The following is a 26,895-nucleotide window of genomic DNA, read 5'->3' as shown; positions in this document are numbered from 1 at the left end:
ATACAGGAAAGTTCAAGTAAAAAAAAAAGTTTTTGCTTGGAAACAAATGACAATTATGAACAAGTTACCTGCCACTGTTTGCTCATGAGCTCTCAATGTGCAGAGACTCGCGGCCTTGGTTCTGCCTCTATTGGAACGCTCTGGCAACACTCATCGCCAGGGGCTCTTCCAGGTCAGCAGCATCCTCTGCTCTGAGTGGTCACCTCATCTTGACACTTAGGATGCTTACCAAGGACCTGTCTTTCTCCCCACCATCCCCTTAACGGACTCTGATTAATTTCATGCCAACGGCCACAGAACATGCTGCTGGCTTTTCACAAAAGAGTGTTGAGAGAACTGGCTCTCTACTTGGGAAGAAATTAAGTTAGAGTCCTACTGTTCACAAAAATATTCCAGATGGATTAAGGCTCTAAAACATTTAAAAATGTCAATTATGAACACATTAGAAAAATATATAGGGGACTATGTTTATAACCTTGGAAAAAGAAGGCCTTCTTAAATCAGACACAACAAAACAGTCCTGCAGAGGGAAATTATTTATGATGCCTTTGATGTAGTCCAATTGCCCAAAGTTAAAAGACAAGGCCAGGCTTCGAGAAAATATTTGCCACAGAACAAAGGATTAGTATTCTGGAAAAAAAAAAAAAAAAAAAAAAAAACAGAAAAAAAAACCACCAAAAAACTATAAATCAATAAAGAAAAGACATTAAAAAAAAAAACTGAGCAAAGGATATTAAGAGGCAATTCAAAGAAAAGAATAAAAATGCCTGAAACATATATGCAGAGCTGCCTAGTAAAGAAAAACAATCAAAGTAGTAAGACTTTTTCTTTAATAGATTGGCAACACGTTTAAAGATCAATTTTATAAAGTGTTGCAAGTGTGTGGCATGTAGCAGACACCCTGCTGGCGAACAATTCGACAGTCTTCTGTCTATGGCAGTGATGGCGAACCTTTTAAGCTCGGCGTGTCAGCATTTTGAAAAACCCTAACTTAACTCTAGTGCCTTGTCACATATAGAAATCTTTTGATATTTGCAACCATAGTAAAACAAAGACTTATATATTTTCGATCTTTATTTTATATATTTAAATGCCATTTAACAAAGAAAAATCAACCAACAAAATGAGTTCGCGTGTCATAGGTTCGCCATCGCTCTATGACAACCCCTACGGTCTAACCATTCTGATTGTCTCTAGTGAAGAGAAAAACCTGCCCTCTCCTGTATTCAGGATGCTGCTACCCTGGAAGTTCTGGCTATCACAGTCTTGTTATAACACTAGCCATATCAGGTATCAAAGTGAGTTATAAAACAGTCCACTGGGGAAACCCTGCCAAAGGGAGGTAAAAACCCGGATTTGTGTCTCTCTCCCACAGTGAGTCGCGAGAAAGCTCTGAGGAGGGATTTTTGGAAAGAGCTGCTGAGAGACCCCCACACAGCCCCCTCTCCTCTTTGGGTGATGGGTAGGAATATCACCTTCTTGCCTCAGAGGAGGGTTTTTGGTGAGACCAGTTGGGGAGTTTCACAGGAGTCCTTGAGAGCAGGTGTCGGACTCCTGCCCGGAGAATCCAGAACACAGAGGCAAGCTGCCCTGGGGAGCAGGGAGTGGAGGTTCGTTGTGGCTGCACTGGGACTGGCTCATCTTTGCAGCATCTGTGGAGAAAAGAGTGGGAGATGCCTCCATGGGCCGGGGGTGGTCCGCAGGCAAGAATGAGCCAGTGCAGGGCTTGTCTTATGTCTAGGCTTCTGGTGCTGACCGGAGGGGGCAACATGACCTGAGCAGGCAGAATTAGAGGTGGACCACTGGGCTCCCAGGGGTGAGAGGGAGCAAGGGATGAGGGCCTTTGAAGAGCACCCCAGGAGGGAGTCAGCTTTAACACTCCACCAGGTCTAGAGAACAAAGGCTGTCTTACCATAGTATCAGTCACAGACATTTCCCTGTCCCCTCTGCCATCTTCCCACCCCATCCTCAGGAAAGCATGGCAAAAGAATGATGCCAACCTGTGTTTTCCAAGATGAATTAACTAAAGAGAACACAACTTTTGTTCCAATCTAGATGGTACAACTAGTTTATATTAAGAAATATACTTCATGGACATTTATGTACATAAATACACACTAAATGATGAGAAAGACAAGAACTTAAAAGAATGATTACCTCTATAAAGGGGAATAGTATTGAGGGTGGCCAGTGTCAAATAGGAATTCAATTCATCCATATTATTTGAAAAGACAAGAACACATTCATGTATTTCTTGAATAATTAAATGCATTAAAAAGAAGAAGAAAGGAGGAGGAGGAGGAGGAGGAGGAGGAGGAGGAGGAGGAGGAGGAGGAGGAGGAGGAGGAGGAGGAGGAGGAGGAGGAGGCACTGTTCCCAGGAACAGATTCCATCTGTCAGCCTTAATCTACTAGTCACAGATCAGCAAAGGTTCTCACCTCAGGAGACGAGCACACCTTGGGGCTGTTTTATAATGTCCATCTGACAATGTTTGGCTTTCCCTACACCACGCTCTCATGGACGTAAATCCTGCCTCTGGGGCTAGGATGTCAACCATGGACCTCAGACTGGTTCTCCTCAAAGTAGACAAGATTCACAGCTGAAGTTACATTGTGTTCTTAATTTTAAGAAGTCCTTCTCGTGGTTTCCTCTATCAGAGAGAGTAGGAAGAAACAGGACTTTATCAAAAGAAAACCAAAACATCCAGAAATAAACTGAAACATGGAGAACAAAGAACCACTGAGTGGTGAATAAAAAAGGAGATTAGGAGAACTTGAAGTTAAGGTAAAGCCCTCGTGTGTGTGTGTGTGTGTGTGTGTGTGTACACACATATGCATGCACATTTGTGTATGCACACAATTCGTTTTAAAACAGCAGGAAACCTAGTAATTAACCACAGCTTCTAAAATCCAGAGACGAAAAACAGTACTTTGGTTATAGACCAACTATCTTAGAAGAGCTAATAATTAGTTTGGGGGAAAAAAAAGCTAAGAAAATAATGGGTTTTGAAATTGAACGGTATAAAAACTACCAGTTGCTAAGAAAATGGTGACATTCCCTTTCACACTATTGCAAAGGTATAGCAGCCTGCATGTTGTACCATTTTGCCCTTAAATCCATCCTACTTCTATGTTATAACCAGGAATTGGTGCATTACAGCCTGTGAGTCAAGGATATTCTTTATATTTTCAAATAGTTGGAAAACTTTGAAAGCACAGCATTTCATGAAAAAAAAAAATGTCAAGTCCATAAATAAAGTCATATTGGAACTCTGCCACATGAATTTGTTTTTGTATTGTCTACGGCCGCTTTCCTGCTATATAGGCAGAGTTAAATAAGTAGCTGCAATAGAGACCCCATGGACCTCAAAAACCATCTGACCCTTTACAGAAATAAAATGAGCCAACCTGGGTTCCAGACCAACTGAACCCTCTTTACCCCCATTGGCATTATGTGAACTTCATTACTGACAGCTGCAACAAGCTGCCATTCAGCTTATTATACATGTTCGAGTGGTTATCAGCTGCTCAGAGATGATAAACTCCTACATCAGGCCATCGATCAGTGTTTATTCCACGAATTATGCCCCACACCCTCACAGCTTTTATCCTGTTAGTATAAGAAATCTCATTAGGATTCACATGAAGCCATTCTTTAAAATAATCACTTTTATGCCTGTATATAGGATACCCCCTTATCTGTGGGGGATACGTTCTAAGACCCCCAGGGATGTCTGAACTTGTGGATACTATGGTACCCTATACATACTATGTTTTTTCCCCATGCATACATACTTTTCACTTAAAGGAAGCACATCACAGCTTTTCTTTAGCATATCTGAATTGCCAGCATCACTACTCTTGAGTTCTGGGTCAGTATTAAGTAAAATTAGGGTTACTTGAATGCAGGCACTGTGACATCTCGACAGCTGATCTGTAACTAAGATGCCTACTAAGTGATTAATAGGTGAGGAGCGTGTGGATACCTGGACAAAAGAATGACTCGTGTCCCAGGCAGGAGAGAACGGGAAAGTGTGAGATTTCATCATCCTACTCAGAATCATGTGCAATTTAAACTTACTGTTTATCCTGAAATTTTCCATTTAATATTTTTAGACCATGGTTGATAAGTAACTGAAACTGTGGAAAGTGAAACTGAGGATGGGGAAGAGGGAATTACTGTGTATTATTATTCTGTATACTCTTAAGTTCCATACAAAATTATTGAGTCAATTTAGTTTGACAATAACTTAGTAATGGCATCCCTTATTCACATGTAAATTACACACAAATCAGCTTTAGGAAAAACAAAATAAAGAAACTAACCAGACATCAGTCATACTTCTCTTTCAAAGTTCTGACTTCCCTCAGCATCACTCAGCACTCCCACCTGCCCCTTCAAAACTGTCCTGTCCCTTGTACAGGTGTACAGGCATACCTCAGAGACAGATATTGTGGGTTTGGTTTGAGACCACGGCAATAAAGTGAGTCCTAATCTTTTTGCTGGTGGAAGGTCTTGCTTTCAATTTGTAAAAAACGCAATATCTGTGCAGCACAATAAACCAAAGTACAAAAATGAGGTATGCCTGTACTCAGAAGAACCATTCTCTCAGCTCACTAACACTATTTATTGTATCCACGAAACTCAACTAGTCACATGCCCAATTATATCTCGGGCAATTCTGTTTGAAAGCCTTGTGATTGTGGTTTTGCTCCTATCTAAATGGCTTTCCCTTTGCTTCTCAAGCAAATTGAATCTGGCCAAGTCCAGAGATCAGCCCTTTAATTCATAAAAAGCAGAGTCATCTACTATGTAAGGAAGATAGGAAACTGAAGAGCAAGAACTGGCACTGTGTCCTGGAGTCTAGAGATCACACACGAGGATTTCGGAGCTGCTTCAAATGAGTCATCTTGGCTGTCCATGGCCCTAGAGCAACCTTCTGGAAACTCTGCCAAAGGACAAGTTTGCACTGAGCAGCTGACACAGACCTTCCAGTTGTCCAGAAGTTAGATTTCTCATTGTGAACAAATAGGCAATCACTAACTGGACCTGTTTTTATGAATCAGTTCCCTCCGCCGGGATTAACTATGAATAAAATAGGAGAAAATAGAGATTCTGGTTTTGTAAAACAGACACACTTAATGCTGGTGACCACACAAAGGCTCCATCTCCTCCTATAACATATCTAACTCATGGCACATTTTACCTGCTTCCTCTAAGTATTTATTGAACACTCATTGTGTGTTGGTGACTTGCCAGCAACTGTAATATATATAAAATAAACAGAGCAGAGTCTACTCTATTGAGGAGCATTAACTTGCTGGATAAACAAGTTACATATGAAATAACAAAAGACCAATATAAAGCCATATCTACCAAAAACAAACAAACAAACAACAAAACCTATAAAAAAGTAAATTAAATTAAAAATAAAAGCAAACATAAACTACCAAATGACCAAAATGTGTGTGAGACACAGTGAGAGAAAAACGCGAGGATGATGTGGGCAGTGTGGGCCAAGATATAACAGCTTCAGGATGTAAGAAAAAAATCAGAGCTGAGCCTGGAAGAATGAACAGAATTTGGCTGAGAGAAAATCCCACAAATGCAAAGACATAAAGGAACAAGGGGTATCTGACAATAAACAAGCCACCTTAAGGAGCCAAAGATCCACACTGGTGATCAGAGAACTGACTCCTGACTAAGATAAAAGGACATCCCCTGAGGGCTTGATGGCCAGAGAGTTGAGACTGGAGAGGGATGCAAAAGGAAGACTCTGAAGAGGAAGACATGAAGAAAGTAACACTTGCAGAATATACGATCTTTCTTCTGGTGGCACAAGTTGAATCAGAAGAAAGAAAACCATGAGACAAGGAGGTGAGTCAGCAAGTTAATACATGATAAGCCATGAGTTTAGATACACTGAAGTTTAGAGTAAAGAAAAAGAAGAGGAAAAAATTGCCAACATCCAGGACATGAGCTCTGGTGAATGCAGATAAGTGATTTCTTCCCTTCCCTTGCACCGAATGCTTACCATCCACACATAGCCAGGAAACTGGTTAGTAACAATAAATAATCACAATGATGGCTAATGCACAGAAATCTCCTAAAGTCCTGTTTATACTTTCAGAGATTAATATGACAATTACAGTCTTCATGCTTGATGGTTAAATAAATTATTACACATAGAATATTAGTAATCTGTACACAGTATATTTGGCAATTCTCTAGAAAGTACAACACCTTCTGTGGATAAAAAAGGGGCTCTATAGAATTAACCTCACGGGGTGATCTGATCATAAGTTCTTAACTGGGCAGGTCATAATGGGTAGTCACGTCCAAAGCTTGTAACTTTTTTAGTAAAAGGTTTATCTTGGCCTTAACCAAGTCCTGTCCATTGTTTCTGTGCATCTAAGTTAACACATCTTTGAAAAAAAGCATAACCACCCTCAAAAGAGCACATAATTTTGTTAACCATCAGGTAACCCAATTACCACCTTACTTTCTCCCACCTCCATGTAATCTTCTTTACATCCCCTCACTAATTTCAAATGCATAAAAGAAACTGCAAAGGTGTCATTCTCTCGAGTATTTGAGATCTTGCTCCCTGGCATATGTTATCAGAGTTTGGGCTCAAACTCATAAAAGTTCTTCACAGGTTTGGCTTTCTAATCACACCAGGTAAGAGTTCACTTTATTTGCTCTTTACATCCCACTTCTGCTTCTATATCAGAAGTGTCATCTGATGTGGCATCAAGTGTGGTCAGAGTGTGGGGCTATGGGAGGGCCCCTGGGAGGCTGGGAAGGCCTTCAGGTCCCCACCGGCTCTCCTGATACAAACAGTCCTTGCGAGACAGGAAGCACCTCTAAACTAGCAAGCACACACCTTCTTCAAGACGTTTAGACACTGTCTCCATCTGTTCCCCTTAACAGCTTCCCTCTGCCGAGGCAGAGGGCTCCCATATTATCTGGCTTGAGTTACTGCCAGTTTGTTTTCATAAAGATCACTATCTTGGCCAGACACTGGGAAATAAGTGAGACACAAATCTGGTTTTGATGAAAAGGAGACATTAAATGGGGTGTTAGTATTACCCAGGGGACACCGAAACTCTGAAACTCCATTGCCTCACAGATTTTATACCCTGCCAAAGGGAAGGATCAAACCCTACAGTATTGGGCCTTTAAAAGCCAGGAGAGAAAAAAGGATTGCTCAGGACTGTCCACAGACCTACTCATATAACCAGCCAGAAAAAGGACAAACCCTTGTGTGCTATAGGTACATTTGCTTTAAAAACTATGCATAGAAAACCAGGGTATCCACCCTTCTGAGTTTCTCCTAAATCAAGTAATAACACTAGACTAGAATTCACATGTTAAACTGGAAACTAAGAGAGTAACCTGACTTTGAATCACTCTACAGGTGTAGAAGGTATGATTGCAGGTACAGGAGGTGTCATCTGAAAAGCTGGTGTCCCTGGCCCTTCTAGAAGCAGCCAAAATATGTCCACACCCTGCAGGCAAATAAGTCATCAGGAGACCTGGACTAGTGAAAAAGCTCATGTCCAAATGGACTGGGTGACAATGCCACTCTTACTTACTGTAAAAATCTTTATAATGACCAAGAGGCTATTTCTTTGCAAGTAAAGGCTTTGGAGCTTCTGGTCAAGATGGCAGAATAGGTGAACGCTGTGCTCACCTCATCCCAAACCACATCAAAATTACAATTAAACTACAGAACAGCCATCATTGAGAACTGCATGAAGACTAGATAAACAAAAACCACTTCAAGACTGGTAGGAGGGGTGGTGACACGGAACAGGCAAGCCCCACACCCACATGTGGCAGTTAAAAACGAGGAGAGATATCTTGGCTGTGGAGATTCCCTTGAGAAGTGAGAGGTCCCAGACCCACACCAGGATCCCGAGGCCAGAGTTCCAGTGCCAGGAAGAAAAGTCCCCATAACTTCTGGCTGTGAAAACCAATGGAGATTGTGGGCGAGTGACACGGAGGGCTGTTGGAGTCCCAGGCGTTCCTTTCAAAGGACTGCACATGGATTTCCTTGCTGACAAGTTCACTCAGTCCGAACTCCAGCACTGGGGCAGCAGCTTGAAAAGTGCCAGAGACAGATGGGGAGGAACTAAATCGTCTGGCTTCAGCGCTGGAGGGGAGGTTCTCTCTGTCATTTTGCTACTTAGATGAACCATGTTCCCACAGAGTTGGCAGGCAGGCGTCAAGTCTGAGTCTCCATCAACCGAACACAATTCGCCTTGCCCTGGTGATTCCCTGAAATCCCACTCCACTCAATTTGTAGGCCACCCAAGCTGCTTACAACAGTTTTTCCACACAAATGGCCTATCTTGGCTTGGGCTGCAGACTTTACTAAAATATCTCAAAGGTTCACAATCCCAAATAAGAGCATCTGTCCTCAGCATTCCCTGTACCTCTTTCTAAGTGGCCCCAAAACTGGCAGTAGTGGCAGCTGGCCTTGGTTCGTACCTTAACATCTCCCAGGTGCCTCCAAGCCCAGCACAGTGGCAACCATCAACAGACCACCCTGTAGCTCATACCAGGCAGCCTGAGCTGGGCACAGGCAGTGACTGACCTGGGCTTGCACCATTTCCCAAGACGCCCCAGAACCAACACACCAGGTGGCCAGCTTCAGATCACACCAGAACACCTCCACAAACAACTTACCCAAAGGGTGGACTTGGCAGGCACCAGAGGCCCGCAAAAGTGAATCCTGCTCCAGGGGGTCAGCCCCTGCACAATAGCTCCTCCACTGTTGTCACAGTCAGTCCTCCCAGCCAATCAGATCTGAAGGTCAATCTCTCCCATTGACATGCCAACAGCAATCAAGGTTCAACTACAACAGGAGAGCACACACAACCCATGTAAAAACACATCTGGAGCACCTGACTCAGGTGACCAGGAAGATTGTGCCACCGGACCCTACAGGACACCTACTATGTAAGGCCATTCTACCAAGAACAGGAGATGTTAACAGCTCTACCAATTACATAGAAACAAACACAGAGAGGCAGCCGAAATGAGGAGACAAAGAAGTTTGTCCCAAATGAAAAAAAAAAAAAAAAAAAAAAAGCCGAACAAAACTCCAGCAAAAGAACTAAACAATCTACCAGATGAGGAGTTCAAAACACTAGTTATAAGGATGCTCACTGAACATAGGGGATAAGTAGATAAACTCAGTGAGAACTTTAACAAAGAGATAGAAACATAAAAACAGAGTTAGAAAACATAAAAAGGACCAGGCAGAAATGAAAAATACAGTAACTGAAATGAAAAATACATTAGAGGGACTCAACAGTAGATCAGATAAAGCAAAGGATTGAATCAGCAATTTGACCTATGAACCTGGAGGTAATGGTTCCATTCCCAGTCAGGGCACATGCCTGGGTTGTGGGCTCAATCCCCACTGGAGGACATGCAGGAGACAGCCAATCAATGATCCTCTCTCATCGTTGATGTTTCTATCTCTCTTTCCCTCTCCCTTCCTCTCTGAAATCAATAAAAATACTATTAAAAAAATAGTTCCTCACATAAAATTTTTAAAAAAGTAGCAATCCTTGAAAATTCAACAGTCGAATCAACAAATGCACTATTTGCTGTTAAGTAGCACTTATATTTATAAATTTGCATGCCTCTAGATTTTTAGTCTCAAATTAGCTTTAACTATGATGGTCAAAAACCTACTAGTAATTATCAAACACTAATTTGAAAAGATATTATGTACCCTTATGTTCATTGTAGCATTCCTAGTAACAGCCAAGACATGGAAGTAACCTAGATGTCTATCAATAGATGCCTAGATAAATAAGATGTGATGTATATATGTGCAACAGAATATTACACAACTCTCAAAAGGAATGAAATCTTGCCATTTGTGACAACATGAATGAACCTAGAGGAATTTTGCTAAGTGAAATAAGTCAAGACAGGGAAAGACAAATACTCTATGATCTAATTTACACGTGTAATCTAAAAAACAACCTAAATGAATCAACAAAACAGTAACAGACCACAGATATACAGAACAAGCTGATGGTTGCCAAAGGAGAGGGGTGGGAGATGGGAATTTAAAAAAAACCTAACAACTTATCATTTTGCTGATGCAAAGAATAACATGGGTACTCCATTTATTGGCAATTCTAAGACTGCCTAACAATTTCCTGCCAGCATGAAACAATTTCCCTCAGCAAACAATGGCACAATTGGTTAAAACAAAAAAGTAGCATTATAAAACAACAGTAAACTAATCCAGAGACGGATGCTCAACTGCAGCCAAGTCTCTCTGAGTATCAGGTAACAACACCTCTCTCTTATATTTGAAAATGCAAAGACACAGCTCTCCCCAATCCAGACTTAAGGGCAGTCTCATGGGAGTGCACTTAAACAACATGCCAGACGCACTTGCATAATGGACAGGCGTGGGCTTCCTCAAAGAAAACACAGAAAAAGAGAGCTTCCTTGCTGAATGCATTGGCACAAGGCACACCTTTGTGACAGGATATAGTACAGCTGCAGGGATGTCATCATTCTGATGTTACCACTGACCTGTAGATTAGTGAGAAAAAACCCCACATATTTCAGATTTTTAATAGTGAGTCTTACATTAAAAATATTCTCTAAATCTTCAATGAGGACATTTATGTTAACGTTCTTTATCAAATGGATCTTCCATTCAATACACTCAAGAATGTGAATGCTGCGGTTATAAGGTTAAAGAATTTCTTCAATATAAAAATATCTTTTAGTGGATTCAATTGGGCCAGGATATCATTTCTTCCTTTGGCTTGTTCAGTTCTATGTTTTCTGATTCTTAACAAAGAAATTCTTTGTGGTTCCATGTTAAAGGCAAAGTGAGAAATTGTGGCCTCCATTATTCCAGACAAGGCTTGGCTGGTCAACACTGCCTTCAACTCTTTTCTCATAATCACAGAGGTTCAGTTTGCACATCACTGGATTAGCACCAGCTGATTCTCAAATACAAGGTGCCTTTGGAGAACAGCAGCAACAGAAGGCCCTCGCAGGGTCTCTAGCTTTGTTATTAAAAGACTCTCAAATCGCTTTACCACGTACATCACTTAGTCCAGCTGTCATGAGTCTTGAAAAGTCAAATGTTTAGGACAGGTAGCATGGATAATAAAACCATAGTCAGATGCAGGTGGGGAGTCAGGTTTTTCGACAAGGGACTGCATTTCATTCAGCTCCAACGGCTGTTTGACTCCCTACATGATCAAGACCAGAATTCTGCTGGGCTTCAAGGTGAATTTGAGAGCGGGCTGTCTGATCCCTTACAGGGGGGCCTCCTCACAGTGACCCATCTCAGAGCAGATGCCTCAGATTGACAGATTCATAAAGAGACCTTACAGTATGCAGGTTCCTGCTTGAATATATGATTTCTTAAATCTATAGGTAAGAGATCACTGGGTTAAGGGCATTTGGGATCTAACTGTGTCTGCCTCAAAGAGCAGGTAAATAAAGCCCAAGGTGTGAATAACCACCTGAATCAGGCTGTCACAGTCTTTGAAATCTTGAATCTTCACTCCACCTTTATTCTCTCCTAATCATCTCAATTTAAGCCAGTAAAAATAAATGCGATTATTAATCAGGAACTCTTCACTACTTACTAGATAAAAAATTTTCTCTTCCTAGTACTTTAGGAAAGTAGGCTCCAGAATAGACTGCTGATGATTCTCCCATTCTGCTCAGAGCTAGATGATGAAAACTGAGCCATTACTGCATAGCTGATTGCACAGAAAGTGATTAGAAACACCCCCACCCCCATATTACACTTGCAACAAGCTACATTTTCATCTGTCACTCAGCTGCTAGACATCTGCAGACAAAAGTAAGTGTGTGCTTTTTAGGAAAATTCACAAATTCCCTATTTCAACACAGGTAGCAAGAATTTGATACGGCGAGATCTTTAATGAACAGGACACAGAATGGTTGAAATTTCTCTTCTTCTGAAAAAATAACACTGAAAGGAAATTTGTGAGTTTGCTAATTATATTTTTTCTCCTTCTGATATCAGGGTATTATACAGTTATCAGGCATTCAATTTAGAATGGGTATGGATGGTGGTGAAGTGGGAAAAAGGCATCATTTACTTAGTTGGAAGTAAATAAAAACATAAAAATATAAAATCCCAAGGCCAGAAAGGAACTTTTAAAATCAATTATTCCAAAAATTCTTATTTCCTGACCAAACTAAGGCTCAAATAAATGACTTACCCAAGCCCACTACATTGATGTCTAAGGAACAAGAACACAGATTTCCCTGGCTAATGATCAATCTTTCCACTCTACCATACTCTCTATGTTCTATCAAGACACAGTGGAGTCAACCTTTCATTCAGTGCTGAGTCACCTTGCAAATTCTTGTTGAATACTACTGAACTCTTCTCCCTGCATCCAAGTTAAGTTGGATTCAAATGTTAGTTACATTCAAACCTATAAATTTTAGCATGAAATTCTTTGACCAAATGAAAGAAATAAACTGAAACATCTTAGAGCTTCTACAGGCAAGAGCACCTGTGATCCAATCTTAAAATAATAATCTGTTCAATTTCTAGGGATCTCGCACATCCTGGTTTGACAAAAGGCGAGGGCAGACAACATGGCATAGCTTTTCTTACCTCACCCCCCGTTTGCAATACACAGGGCTCCTGTGTGCAGGAGCTTCTGTCTCCATTCAATAACCCAAGATGACTGAGAAACAATCCATGCCATCACTTGTGAGAATGATTTCATTGTAAACATGTAAGATCTTAGGGAGATTCAGCTGGCTGCATTTTTTAAAATTATCAATTCTTTTTAGTGACTCAGACAGATAAACCAGAGGAATGGATCTCAGAGTTGTGTCCAAACCAGCAGCCTTAACAAGTCGTGGAACTTGTGAGAAATGTAAAAACCTGGGCCCACCCAAGACTCACTGGATTGGAAACTCTGGGGATGGGACACAGCAACCTGTGCTTTAACAAGCTCTCCGGGTGATTCTGAAGTCAGCTAAGGTTTAAGAAAAGCTGAATTAGAACATTCCAAGTGCTACACTGACTTGTGCTGATGGACTGATAACCTGGCACACAGACATGTGTACAATGGTCTCTGGTTCTTAATGCTTTCTCTACAGGGGCCTTGAAACTTGTACAAAGCGTCAAGCTTATCCAAGTTACATCACTTTCTGGCAACTTCCTATGGCAGACGCTGCCTAAAAATGAGTCATTTTCCAAAAGTATGGAGGAGTTTTATGAAGACAGATTTTATGACTCGGTTTTCTATTGTTTAATAGACAACTGGTTCTCCATTACAAATTAGATTTTGCCTGCTTTCCCCCAAAGACAGAAACTTTAACTTAAAAAATAGGAGAGAAATAGGAAATAGTGACAAGAGGACACACTCTGCTCTGTTGTAACTTATGAGAAGATGGCTTGATCGGTAGAATTGGTACATGTGGTCACTGCCCTATCAAGGGGACATTCTGTAATTAGGGGCCTGGGTCAAGCACTAAATAAGATGGAAATCTGGACAAATGATTGAGTTTCCTGGTGTTCCTAATGCAAAAAAGGAAAATTAAATCAGATTAAAAAAACATTTTTAAAATTGCTTTTAGAAAGAAGAGAGAGAGAGAGAGAGAGAGAGAGAGAGAAGCATTGATGTAAGAGAGAGACATTGATTGGCTGCCTCCTGCACATGACCCATCCAGGATCAAACCCACAACCTGGGTATATGCCCTGACTGGCAATCAAACCTGGACACCTTTTGGTGTAAAGGACAATGCTTAAACTCAACAGTAAGAAGTTTAATTTTAGAAATGGGCAAAATGTTTGAGCAGATACTTTTCCAAATAAGTACATTACAAGATTAGCCATTAGGAAATGCAAAATAAGAAATCACACTGATATACTACCACACACTATTACAATGGCTAAAACAAAAAGCATAACAAAACAACAAAAAATTGACACTATCAAGTGCTGAGGAAGATACAGAACAGCTAGAATTCTCATACATTGCAGGCAGAAATATAAAATGGTACAACTATTCTGGAAAACTATTTGGCAGCTTCTTATAAAGTTAACTATACACTTTCCATATGACTCAGCATTTCCACTCCTAGATACAAATTCTAGAGACATAAAAACCTATATTCACACAAAACTCCTTTGTAATTGTGTATAACAGCTCTATTTGTAATCACCCATCCCAAATGTCTCCCAAGCAAATTGCCCTGGCTCCCTATAATAGAAAAGGAACGAACTATTGTTATATACAACATGAACGACTTTCAAATGCAGTATGCCCAGTAAAAGAAGCCAATCTCCAAAGGTTAGTACTTTATGATTCCATTCATATGATATTCTGCAAAGGCAAAACTACAGATCAAGGAGCTGGTTGCCAAAGGTTAGAGTAAGGAGAAGATTTGATTATAAAGGAGAAGCACAAGGGAGATTGTTGGGGTGATTAATTGTTCTGTAACATTATTGTGGTGGCAGTTACACCAATATATACAATTGTTAAAACTTGTAGAACTTTACAGCAAAAATTTTAGTGTATACAAATTTAAAATATAATGAAAATTAGTTTCTTGGGATAGCAGGGTCATTATCTTATAACCTCTGTGTGTGAGTGGACCTTAGTTTTAAAATGCTATATTTCTCACAGGAATTTCCTAATTCACAAAATTTGTATAAACCAAAACCTTGAAATTCAATCATTTTAATTTACAAAAATTAACACTGGACCCAAATGATGTGTTGGTTAACTAAATGCAAATGTAAAATTTTCAAGCTCTCTCAAATAATGTTTGTTATTTTCTTAAAAATTGAGAATCAGATGTAAATATTCTAAATGAATTTTTTCTGTGGTTCCACCAACTCCATCAATAGTTTTTAGTAGATAGCTGATAAATTCAAGGTGACTTTGGGCAAATAACGTCTGTCCAATTACTACTAAGCATCAGCAGGCAGAACCACCATGTGTGAATGTATGTCAAAGTTGAAATCCAAATTCTCCCTATTGATATCCTTTCTTCCACTTAGTGTGCCACTACCATTTTAGTGAGCTCCTACTATAAAGTAGGTGTTTCAGATAGGTTTTTCATTTAACCCTGTAACAGCTCATTTTCCAGTTCAGGAAATAATTCAGTGACCACACAATTCTGTAAGTGATAGATCTAACTTCTAATTATTGCTACCCAACCTTTTCCCCAATCCCCAACTCCTCCAGTAATGGATAAAGAAATGAAAAACCTTTAAGTTGTCTCTCTTATATAGCTAATATTTTAAATTTTCCCAGAACTGTAACAGATTAGAATATAAATCCAAGTAAAAACATCACTGTTATTTGTATTTGCATATTATATCTTCTAATTATTTAATAAAGAGGTGATTCCAGCTAGAGGGAACAAAATCTGAGATAACAGTGAAGTAGGTTCAAAAGGAGTATATGAGTGTGTATTCACTTCCTTGGAATCCCATCACACAGAGGATGCATCCAGAGATACATAAGGTGTTCTGGACTAAAGGCATAAAAGATCCCTAATGTATTTCCTTCACACTTTAAGTGTTAACCTGCCTTAGGGGAAAACACTTATTTTATCTTGCTTGGTAGATAGATTAAAGAGAGCACTGAAATTATTATTGCTCACCAAGACTTGGTCTATGGCTGCCATTTTCTTTACCAACTCTTAATAACTGTTCCCTCTCGTCAGCTGCTTAGGAATTCCATTAACACGGAAGGGGGCCCACTATCCTACCTTCTGTATGTTGTTGTTTTTTTAAACAAGCCTTTACAAATGGAAAGATCTTGTTCTTTAAAAACAAAGGTCAAGAGAGATAGCAGCTGGAAAGTCAGAACAGCAGTGGATTTTTTTTTTAATTGGCCCTGGAAACAAAATTTCAAGGTAAGATGACAACTTTTCTTGGGAAAAGCAACCAGACAACCAAAAGCGACCACATCATTTTCTTCTCTATAGAGCACTACCACTTGCAAAGGAAATCCATTTGTAATGTTCTGAGATCTAATTACAGATATCAAATAGTCACTTGACATCTTCTATAGCTATTTTCTGCTCTATTTTAAAGCACTAAGAATCTTTGGACAACTTTCCATCTCAAATCTTCTCCCTCCCCGCCCCCAACACCTTTTCCATAATTCCCATTACATTTTGGGCTTTTTGACAAATTAATAACATATCTATCATCCTGGAGAATTTACAAATAATTTTAATTCAAACATAATCCTGAAATTTGATGAGAGACATCCAATTTCACGAGACAAATAGTATGAGATGATCTAAGTCTTGTTACAGCGTTCTGATTTTTGTAAGTCAAACAAATATAAAAGCTTAAAAATATGTGGCCCCTGAAATATGAAGGTAATACGATGCTTATCTTTCCTCAAAACAATAAAATATTAAAACAACCTAATGTTTTAGTAACTTCTTTGGTAGCCAAATTGCATTATTGCTTTTTATTGAGTTTATAGTCAGCTGAAATCTGAACTATTCCTTTTTCAAAGATCACCCCCTTGTTCCTCAACGAGAACATTCACATCTATAAGTCTACTTCTGTTCTAACTTTCCTGCTGATATCTCTCTTGACCTTTATTTTTAAAGAAACAAAACCAAACAAAACAAAAAGATGACTATTTTTCTGAAAGCACAGCACATTCAGTATTTGGAGTTCTGCCATTTAACATCTGGACATCTCTCAAGTTGAAATTCAACTTGGTGAAATGTGCTTTGCTTAAACAATTTGAAAGCAAATGAGAAACAAATTTGGTCCTATCGATGCATACTTTTTACCACTGTCCTCAAGCAATAATCTTTCCAGGCAACTATTTTTCAAGCTGAATTCTGAAATGTTGGAGGCAATAATTGAGCTACTTAGTATTTCTCTCATCGCACCTTTTACTTCAGATAAAGACCTAGGAGATATATGCCATTCATTTTCATTCTGTTGAACATCTTTTACTGGAATTAAGTCATAAAATATTTTTAAAAAAATTTTTTCAGAAGAATTACTTGACAAAATAGTCACCAGATTCCTCAGTCTTCAAAGAATATAAACAGTTATCAATGCAACAGCATTACTTATATGTCATTTCCAATCTTCTAACAGGAAAGATAGCAAAGGCACCCATTTATAATGCAATAAGGATTTCTTTCGGAAAGGCATGTGGAAAGATGTCTGTCTGGCTCAAAATGTATTGGTTAAAATTGGTAAAGCTGATCTAAACTCTTAATTCAAGACACAGTAGGGCAGCCAAAGTAGTGGCCACAGCAAATAAATGTGCCAGCAAACAAACACCAATAAATTATAACATTCTAATGTCAGGAACATCTCAGCTTTTGTGCTGTGTCTCACAATGCCTGTCACATGGGCAATGGGTTTCTCTTTCGCTTCACCTAACAGCAGAGCTCTGGATAAAGAGACTGGGCACACAGACACATTGAATTCAGCTGAGTGCATTCTTGGAGGGTTTGCTTCTGTATTCAAGGCACTCCAGTGACTCTAAAACAATGGTGGAGGGAAAATACAGTCTTTGCCATCAAACATCATAGACCAATTGGGTGGGGAGAGGAGAGACCGGTACAGTGCAACACAAGATCATTGGAACGAATGTCAACAAAGTGATAAACAATGTGCCAGTAGAGGTCACTTCTGATTTCAAGGAACACTGCTTCTAACAAAATGTCATGGAGCACAGGCCACCTGATGCAGATGGCAGAGAAACTGAGGTGGGAGAGGGGCGCAGACAAAGGTTTTTGGCCAGGGGAGTGATATAATCGAGGCCACATTTCAAGAAGAGCAATCAGATGGCCACATGTAGGACAGGCTGGGAGTGGGTAGAACAAATGCCAGCAGCTTGCATACTGGCAGCTGGAAAAGGAAAGCAAATATGGAAAAGGTCACACACAGAGAGAGCAAAAGATCAGGTGTGGGGTGAAGGACAGTGAAATTTTAAATGTGATGGATGCTTTAGGGCCTAGGGTCAGTAATTCTAAAAGTGAAGGAAATCCTGAAATTGGAGGGAAAGGCTGGAGAATTACTTTTTGGAGCAGTTGCAGGTTTACAGAAAAATTAAAGGAAAAGTACAGATATTCCCCATAAATACCCCCCCACACACTCCCCAGTTTCCTCTATCATTAACATCTTAGATTAGGGTGGTACATTTGTTACAACTGATGAGCCAACATTGAGACCTTATTATTAACTGAAGTCCGCTGTTTACATCAGGGTTCACTCTTGCTCTTGTATATTGTATGGGTTTTGTTTTGACATATGTATAATGCCATATATCTACTATCATCGGTATCATACAGAATAGTTTCACTGCCCTAAAAATATGTGTTCCACCTATTCATTCCTCTGTCCCTCCCCTGAGTCCCTGGCAACCACTGCTCTCTCGGCTGTCTCCATAGTTTTGCCTTTTCCAGAATGTCATATGCAGCCTTTTTGGGCTTAGCTTTTTTAGGTGCCAGCTGGCCCAACAGCTTCCACTAACTCTTTCATTATGTCTGATCAATGCTTCTGTGGCTTATTTGAAAGATGAGAAGTTAGTGAACCTCAGTGTCACAAATATGTTTTTATAGGAAATTTTAGCAATTTTAAACATCTTCACAAACCTATTCAAGCGTTTTAATATGCAAGATTTTACCACTGTTCCAGAACATCATCCTATAAAGAGTAATGCTTTGATGGCAGATAGAACTGGTTCAAGTCCAAATCTTCCCGTTCCTGTTCTGACTCTCAGTAAGTTAAACTCTGAAAATTCAGAGGTTTTAAAAAAAATGTATTTTAGGAACAATACCATGTTCCTTAAAGGAGTGCTTTAAGGACTAACTAACCAAGATAATATGCTCAAAATATTCAACAGTGCCTGGTACAGAGGAAGCACTCAGTAGTAGTAACTATTAATTGTTTCATGATCACTGAGTTTTCTATCAACAAAGAAGCATTAAAACTAGCCAAGGCACCTGGCCAATGTTGCTCAGTGGTTGAACACTGACCTATGAACCAGGAAGCCCCGGTCAGGGCACAAGCCAGGGATTTGGGGCTCGATCCCCAGTGGGGGGCATGCAGGAGGCAGCCAATCCATGTTTCTCTCTCATCATTGATGTTTCTATCTCTTTCTCCCTCTCCCTTCCTCACTGAAATCAATAAAAATATTAAAAAACAACAAGAAGAAAAAAACTGGCCAAGGCTATGACAGTTTAAAGGTAACATTTTATAAAACTCATATACAAAAATAAAAAGCCAACAAAAAAACCCTCTCATATACATAGCAAATATTTGTTAGAGGCAAAATACTGCCATTGTTAGGAAAATATTTTTAATGAAATTATGATATAGATTCTTGATGAGTCTGGTAATGAATATCCACATCCTGACTGAAGGCTAGGTAACATTTGAGAACCATTCCAGTAGCACTGAATTTCTAATTAGCTTTTTCCTTGCCTAATTCAACAGATGATACCACATCTTAGAGGTTGGTTTCTTTAAAGACTGACACCAAGAAGCCCTAGTTATCACTTAAAGGTTACCAATAAAGAATGCAATTAAAAGATTTCAATTTCATGGAATGGAAAGTTAGCTACTAAAGCAGAAAGGTTAGCATGAGTCAGCTCCGCATGGAGGAGGGATAGGGAACATATGAAGTACCGTGTTGCTTAGGATACAGAAGCCTTGCCCAAAGTGTGAATTACACATCTCAAATCTGTCTTACACTCTCTGTGCTTGGATATCCAGCAACTATATTGAGATAGGATTCAGGATTCTCTCCAGCAAGAGCAAATTCTACCTTTTGGCTAATGGTCAAGTTCTTCTAAAATTTCTTTCTTCAAATAGTTTGTCTTTCTAACTCGGACGGAGAATGAGAAGACTCCATCTACAAAGCCCCCTAGAGATGATCTGAAATGTAATATGCTCTTGCCTTAGGGATTTCTGTAGAAGGAACATGGGCCAACCATCTCTACACATTCATTTAAGGAAGACATTTCTTTATTGCCATTACCAACACTACATTGGAAAACTTTCTTGGAGCATACTGGGTGCTCAGTAAATATTTCTTGAGTGAATAAATGGGGTCTAAAAAGAACTAAAATGGTAGAGAGGAAAGGAGCTGAAAGCAGTTTGATTAAAAGCTGTAAGCCCCGGAGATCGAGAATAAACCTGTGTGGCTCTGGAGGGCACCCCATCTCAGGAAGCAGTGGAGGGAGGGACTTGGAATGTCACTTAAGAGGTTTGGCAGCAAAATCTGCTGATCCAATTCTACAGTTCCCCAAGCTTATAGTTTAAGAGAATTTTTTTAAAAAAAGAAACTACGGTAAGGAAATTTGCACCCATAAAAGGCAAGTCTCTTCAGACTCTCCATGAATCTCCCTTATGAGAAGAAGCTCTGTGTCTTTCTCTTTTTATCGCCACAACTGTATTATTAATAAAACTACACAGCAGCAACCATTTCTTCCTCGAGAAAGCCAGTGATAGGAGCAGAAATAGCCTTTGCTGGGACCAAGCTTTTTTCCTATCTCTTGTCAACATTTCCCCATCACTGCCCCTCTTCTCAGCAACCCCCACACTTTTAATAGGAACCATCATTAGTTATATAATGAGGTCTTGACTATACAAAATGTGTAGACCCTTATTGTTTAGTTAAACATTAATTGAGCACTTTCTGTGTAGTAGGCACTCTACTAGACTTGGAAGTTGGGTGACCCCCACCCCACTGTGCCTTGCTTCAGAGTGGCAGGCTCCTTAAACTCTCTGAGCACTGTTTTGAGGATTAAGTGAGATAATATATGTAAAATGCTTGACACAGTGCCTGGTAATTATTTGTCATTCATTCACTAGACAAATAATTGTCAAGAGCATGCCTTGGGCTGTAAGCAAAAACATGGTCCTATTCTTATGGGACCAAAGCTCTTCTGAGGGAGCCATGTAGCCCTTACGAGCTTATACCTTGGAGACTGACCTCACCTGAACATTGTGGGAAGGCTCCTCTAAGGACACGAGCCTCAACATGAAATCAGAAGGATGGAGGGCAGTAGCCAGGAAGAGGGCACTTTAGCAACTGGGATCTTTGGTTAGGGCTTTAGTGTGGGAAGGGTCCACCCAAGAGACACAGAGGTGACTGTACATGGCTGGGGGTTAGGCAGATGGTGACAATGGCTGGAGATAGTGAGTGAGGCACAACCAGATCATGCCGGAACTTTAAAGCCTTATTAAGGAGAGACCTTTAAGAGTCAGAACTGGTATGATGTGGGCACTCAAGTATAGAGGGTGAGGGAGAGAAGGTGGTGGACTCCCAGGCTGTGAAATTGAGTGGATAATGGTGATTTTCACATGAAGAGGATTAAGAGGAGACCAAATCTGTGATTTTGTTGTTGCGGGAAGGGTTATAGAAGGGAGGAGGGGGTGTTACAAAGTCATGAGTTTAGATCGAAGGTTTAAAGTGTGAAATCGGACACAAATGTGGAGAATATTGAATTTGCAATGACACACACAGATCTTGGGCTCAGAGAAATGGCCTGGGCTGGGGATGCACAATTGGGAGTCCTCAGGAAATCTCCCCTCCATCCATCTGCAGCGCAGGGAGAACAAACTGAGGAGGGAGCAAGCCAGGGACTGAGTCTTGAGGAACTGCCACTTAAACGTTGATTGCACAGAGTAGCACACATAGGGGGAGAGTGGCAGGAGAATAGTTGTAATAACATGAATCAGACAGGTGAAAGGGACCTTGTCAGTAGACACCCCAAGCAGTGGAGAGACACAGTAACGCGTTCCCTTGCCCTCACTCACTTTGAAGGCACTCAGCTGAGCTGCACCCAACTATTCTGCCAGTCCCTTCACCAGGATGAGTTGTCAGACAGAAGTCAGTGGCAGAGGAAGATGAAAGGCAAGTGTGGGGAGGATTGCGTGGGAGGAACACACTCATAGGCCTGACGCCTGAACATTGTCCTGATATTGTTTTGGTGAGGCATGCTCTTCTGTCAGCACATGATACTCTAAAAGTCAAGGCCACTGCTGAAGTCAGTGCCAGCGCTGATCATTTAGGGATGCGGCAGCTTTAGCAGAGCATTTGGAAGGAACCTAGCAACTGGATAAAGTCTTATGAAATGCAAGATTCTAACTAATAGGAGAATGCCCCACATGAAAATACCTAGCTTGAGAGAAAAGCAATGGTAAGACTTCCATGCTTACTAACACCCCACACCAACATAGGAAGGCCTGGTATCAAAAGTCTCTCTGGCCCTTTAAAGCCATATAATAGAACATGTGGTACATATGCACAATAGAATAGTACTCAGCCATAAGAAAAGATGAAGTGTACTGCTATTTGCAACAAATATTATGCTAAGTGAAATCAGTCAGTCAGAAAAAGCTGAGAACCATATGATTTCACACATATATGGGATAGAAAACTGAAATTCACAGACACAGATAACAGTATGATGATTACCAGAGGGAAGGAGGTGGTGGGGTAGTAAAGGATAAAGGGGACCAAATATATGGTGATGGGAGATGATCTGGCTTTGAGTGGTAGGCACACAAAGCAATATATTGATCATGTATTATAGAAATGTATACCTGAAACCTATATAATCCTATTAACCAATGTCACCCCAATAAATTTAACAAATTAAAAAAAGGGCAATGGTACTCCAAGCTTGGTCCATGGACCTGTGCCATCTGCAAACTGTTGCTGGTCAACAATGGGCTAAGGAACTTGTGCTAGAACACCTATCATTCATCACACTGTTTGGTCTAGCTGACTTTTCTCTAGTAGAAGTGTGTGTGTGTGTGTGTGTGTACCCCTTAAGGGAGCCATGTTTTGAGAAAGTGACTAATTTATATCCTTGTGCAAGTTCCTTATCTTGTCACTGATGGTAATAGTTTGTGTTATTGGGTACTCTGTAGTAGTAATTTAAAAAGGCAGGGAACAAGAGGTGATTACAACAACCTTTGAAACAGCAAAGTATGACCTCACATTAACATTCATTACAAAAAAAGCATTTAAATGAATACTTATTTTAGAGCCCTTGTTTACTATCTTCTTCTTTCCAGGTGCCAGTATATACAAGACACTGTTCTAGGTTTTATTGCGTTTATAAAAACATCAAAGATAACCATGTTCATCAGGATTTTTCAGCCTCATAAGTGGGAAAAGACATAAAAACAATCATATACATCAAACACCAGATATGGTAAAATGCTCTGGAGTGTTTGTGATAAGAATTATAGCCCATTAGAAAGTTCTGTCTGTACAATATTTTAAATAAATATTCAATAAGTTGACTGTTACATTTTAATCTCAGTTTTGTGTGTGTGTGTGTGTGTGTGTGTGTGTGTGTGTTAACAGCTCTCAATAAATCTTTAAAAAACAATTTTCCTCTAAGGTAGAATAAAGGAGTATTTGTAGATAAAAATAACGATATTAATGATGATAATAATAAGATATTGGCTTTTTTGTGAATAGCTAAAAAATATTCAATCTCTACCACAATAAAATGAATATAAGATTTTAATTAAATAAGGAAATAAAACTTGAACAACAGAATTAAAAATACAGTCAATCTGAACTTCAGATTAGGTTGATTATATTTGAGTGACCTCTCATAAGAAGACGTTCTGAAGTGCAACTTTAAAAAATAAAACAAACTATTTTATACTTCAGACATGATATACTTCAGGACACAAAATATTTTTATGTTGCATTATTCCCACAAAGTTTTGAAACACCTATTTTAATTCAAGATTGATTAACTGAACTAAAACTGATTACAGCATTACTTAGGTTGGACTCCCACCGTGTAAGAATCCAAACATATATACAAGTGGCGACTGCCTCCCTCCTCTCCACTTATGTCCTCACCAATGGCGGTGGCTGTTGGCATTTAATGGCCATTTGAAAAACGCCTAATAATGTTTTGCTATTCACCATCCAGACCTCAAAAAGAAACTGTCGCAAAGCTGAAGGAGGCTTATGTAAATGAACTTTGAAGAGTTGACCCACGCCGCCTCACTAAATTTAATAAGAGCTACCTGGCATCACCCAAGAACTAAAAGTTGCTACAGGAAAGATGTTTTTTACCTAAACAAACAGCCTCTTATTCACATTCTATTTCTATACACATCATAGAGTCCATGGAATATAACCAAGGATGCCACGGTGACTCTACCTGCAGAATATAATGAGCAACTGCATCTGTGCCAAATAGAATCCCGCTCTTTCCACACAGACTCCAGTCAACTTAGAGCTCAACACTGTCGCCGCCGCAGCAACCATAGCAACCACTTCATTCTTCTAGACGACAGGGCAATGTCTCCAAGGGCAAAGCAAAGGAGAGCAGCTGCCTCCCAGGTTGCACCACAATCACAGATGCACAACTGTAGAAAACACAGCGGGAGGGCTGCTCAGAACACAAAAGCTCAGGCTCCACTCCACAGCTTTTGGGGGTGGAGACTAGGGAGGACCAGACAACCCAACAAGTAGACCCTTCAAATAAAAGCAGAACTTTTACATGTAATACTCTTCTCATTATCAAGAAATTATCCCAATTCCCCCCCCACATTTCTTGTTTGCATTTTTGTGGCACCAGCACCATCTAAAAACTAGAGCCTTGTCATGCATGTTATTCTTGCTTAGAATTTGCCAGAAATACTACTTTTAATGGCCAGTGTGTGTTGTGCTTTTAATACATAGCTCAGAAAGCAACCTGCTGTGGGTAGAAATGGCAAGGGATTTGGAAACAAACTGACGTGGCCTCCAATCTCAGTCCTGTTGCTTATTATATCACCTTGGCAGTTTAAGCTTTCTGAAGCTCAATTTACTAGTAAGCTTGCTGTAATTTTAAATAAGACAAATATTCAAGGCACAGTATCTGGTATACATTAGGCTACCAGGAGCAATTATCATTAGGATAAGGCTAGTCCAGTGGTCGGCAAACTGTGGCTCATGAGCCACATGCAGCTCTTTGGCCCCTTGAGTGTGGCTCTTCCACAAAATACCACGTGCGGGCACGCATGTACAGTGCGATTAAAACTTCGTGGTCCATGAGCTGAAGTCGGTATTTTGTGGAAGAGCCACACTCAAGGGGCCAAAGAGCCGCATGTGGCTTGTGAGCCGCAGTTTGCTGACCACTGGTAGTCCATAGTCTGTGATTTAGCTACCAAGATAAAAAAGCAGGTTAAAATGATGCCAATGTAGGGAAAATGATTATGATAAAGTAAGAAAAAGAATGCAGACTGGTGCAGCCACTTTGGAAAACAGTACAGAGTTTCCTCAAAAAATTAAAAATGGAACTTCCATTTGACCTAGTAATCCCACTTCTAGGAATATATCCCAAGAAATCAGAAAGGATATTTGCATCCCTATGTACATAGCAGCACAATTTACAATAGCTAAGATTTGGAAACAGCCTGAGTGCCAATCAACAGATAAGCGGATTAGAAAACTGTGGTACATACACAATGGAATACTACGCTGCTATAGAAAAGAAAGAATTCTTACCATTTGCAACAGCATGGATGGAACTGGAGAGCATTATGCTAAGTGAAATAAGTCAGTCAGAGAAAGGTAAGTATCACATGATCCCACTCATTTGTGGAATATAATGAACAACATGAACTGATGAACAAAAATAGAACCAAAGTTATAGAAGCATTGAACAGACTCTCCAAACTATGAGGGAAGGCAGGGTGTGAGAGGGTAAGAGATCAACCAAAGGACTTGTATGCATGCAAATGAGCATAACCAATGGACACAGACAGTAGAGGGAGTGAGGGCATGTGCTGGGGGGTGGCCGGGGAGAGGTCAATGGTGGAAAAAGGAGACTCATGTAATACTTTAAACAATAAAGAATTTAAATTTTAAAAAAAGTAAAAAATAATAATAAAGGTGGGCAAACGGGGGGGAAGAAAGAAAAAGAACACAATAGGAAACTACATAAGTAAAACAATTCGATTTTGGAAAATGAAATAAATGGAGAGTGAGGCACACAGGGTTCACAGACACTGGCAATGTTCTAGGTCTTCAGTTGGGTGACAGGTGCCCACATAAGTAGTATTCCTTAAGTTATGCATATATATTCTATATACTTTTATAAGCATGATATATTTCTCACGCAAAAATATTTAAGGTTAGAAAAAGAAGGAGCAAAGACACCAAAATGTTTTATTATTTCTATAAGGTAAGGTTGCAAATAAAATGTATTTTTATGCATTTCAATATTTTCTAAGCTTTCTGTAATAAAAAAACGAATTATGTTATGACAATGCTACAATGACAAGTCCTGCTATGGGAAGAAGGCACCACTCTCTAACCAGCATCTGCATCTGCCATTCATTAATTAGGAGTTGTCCACACTCAGGAAGTGGGGTACATGCAACAGAAGCAAGGGAAACAAGTGCTTCTGTTGTTTTATTTTTTTTAAATATATATTTTTTTATTGATTTCAGAGAGGGAAAGATAGAAACCATCAATGATAAGAATCATTGATCGGTGGCCTCCTGCACACCCCCTACTGGGGTTCGAGCCTGCAACCCAGGCATGTGCCCTTGACCAGAATCGAACCCAGGACCCTTCAGTCCTCAGGCAGACACTCTATCCACTGAGCCATGCCAGCTAGGGCTGTTTTTTTGTTGTGTTTGTTGTTGTTGTTTTTTTAAAGATTAACATTTGGGTTTTTACTCAGTAACAATTCTGTGAGGCACCTCTTCTTACTCCCATTTCACTGGTACCTTAGAAAGTTTAAGCAACTTACCCAAGAGTTAAACTGGGTTAGAAAGCAGACTACCTTGTTTGGACACCTTGCTACTATCTTACCTTGAAAATGTAGCCTTTCATCAAACGCTGGTAGGCATGTGTGTAT

General features: G+C 39.9%; 1 protein-coding gene across 3 annotated transcripts in view; it reads right to left on the bottom strand.

Annotated features, from left to right (window-relative positions):
- Positions 1-26,895, bottom strand: part of IQGAP2 (IQ motif containing GTPase activating protein 2) — a 267,786-nt gene that overhangs the window by 158,437 nt on the left and 82,454 nt on the right. Inside the window, exon 1 of one of the 3 annotated variants that reach the window (XM_036308003.1) lies at positions 1,476-1,627. The exons of the other annotated variants lie outside the window; for them this stretch is intronic. The gene's annotated coding sequence lies outside the window, so the exon portion shown is untranslated. Of the gene's footprint in view, positions 1-1,475; positions 1,628-26,895 lie in introns of those variants that run through there. 3 annotated transcript variants of the gene reach the window in all.

This window comes from Myotis myotis, unplaced genomic scaffold (genome assembly GCF_014108235.1).
Source record: "Myotis myotis isolate mMyoMyo1 unplaced genomic scaffold, mMyoMyo1.p scaffold_m19_p_5, whole genome shotgun sequence".
NCBI classification, from domain to species: domain Eukaryota; kingdom Metazoa; phylum Chordata; class Mammalia; order Chiroptera; family Vespertilionidae; genus Myotis; species Myotis myotis.
This window is presented reverse-complemented; position numbering and strand designations above follow the sequence as displayed.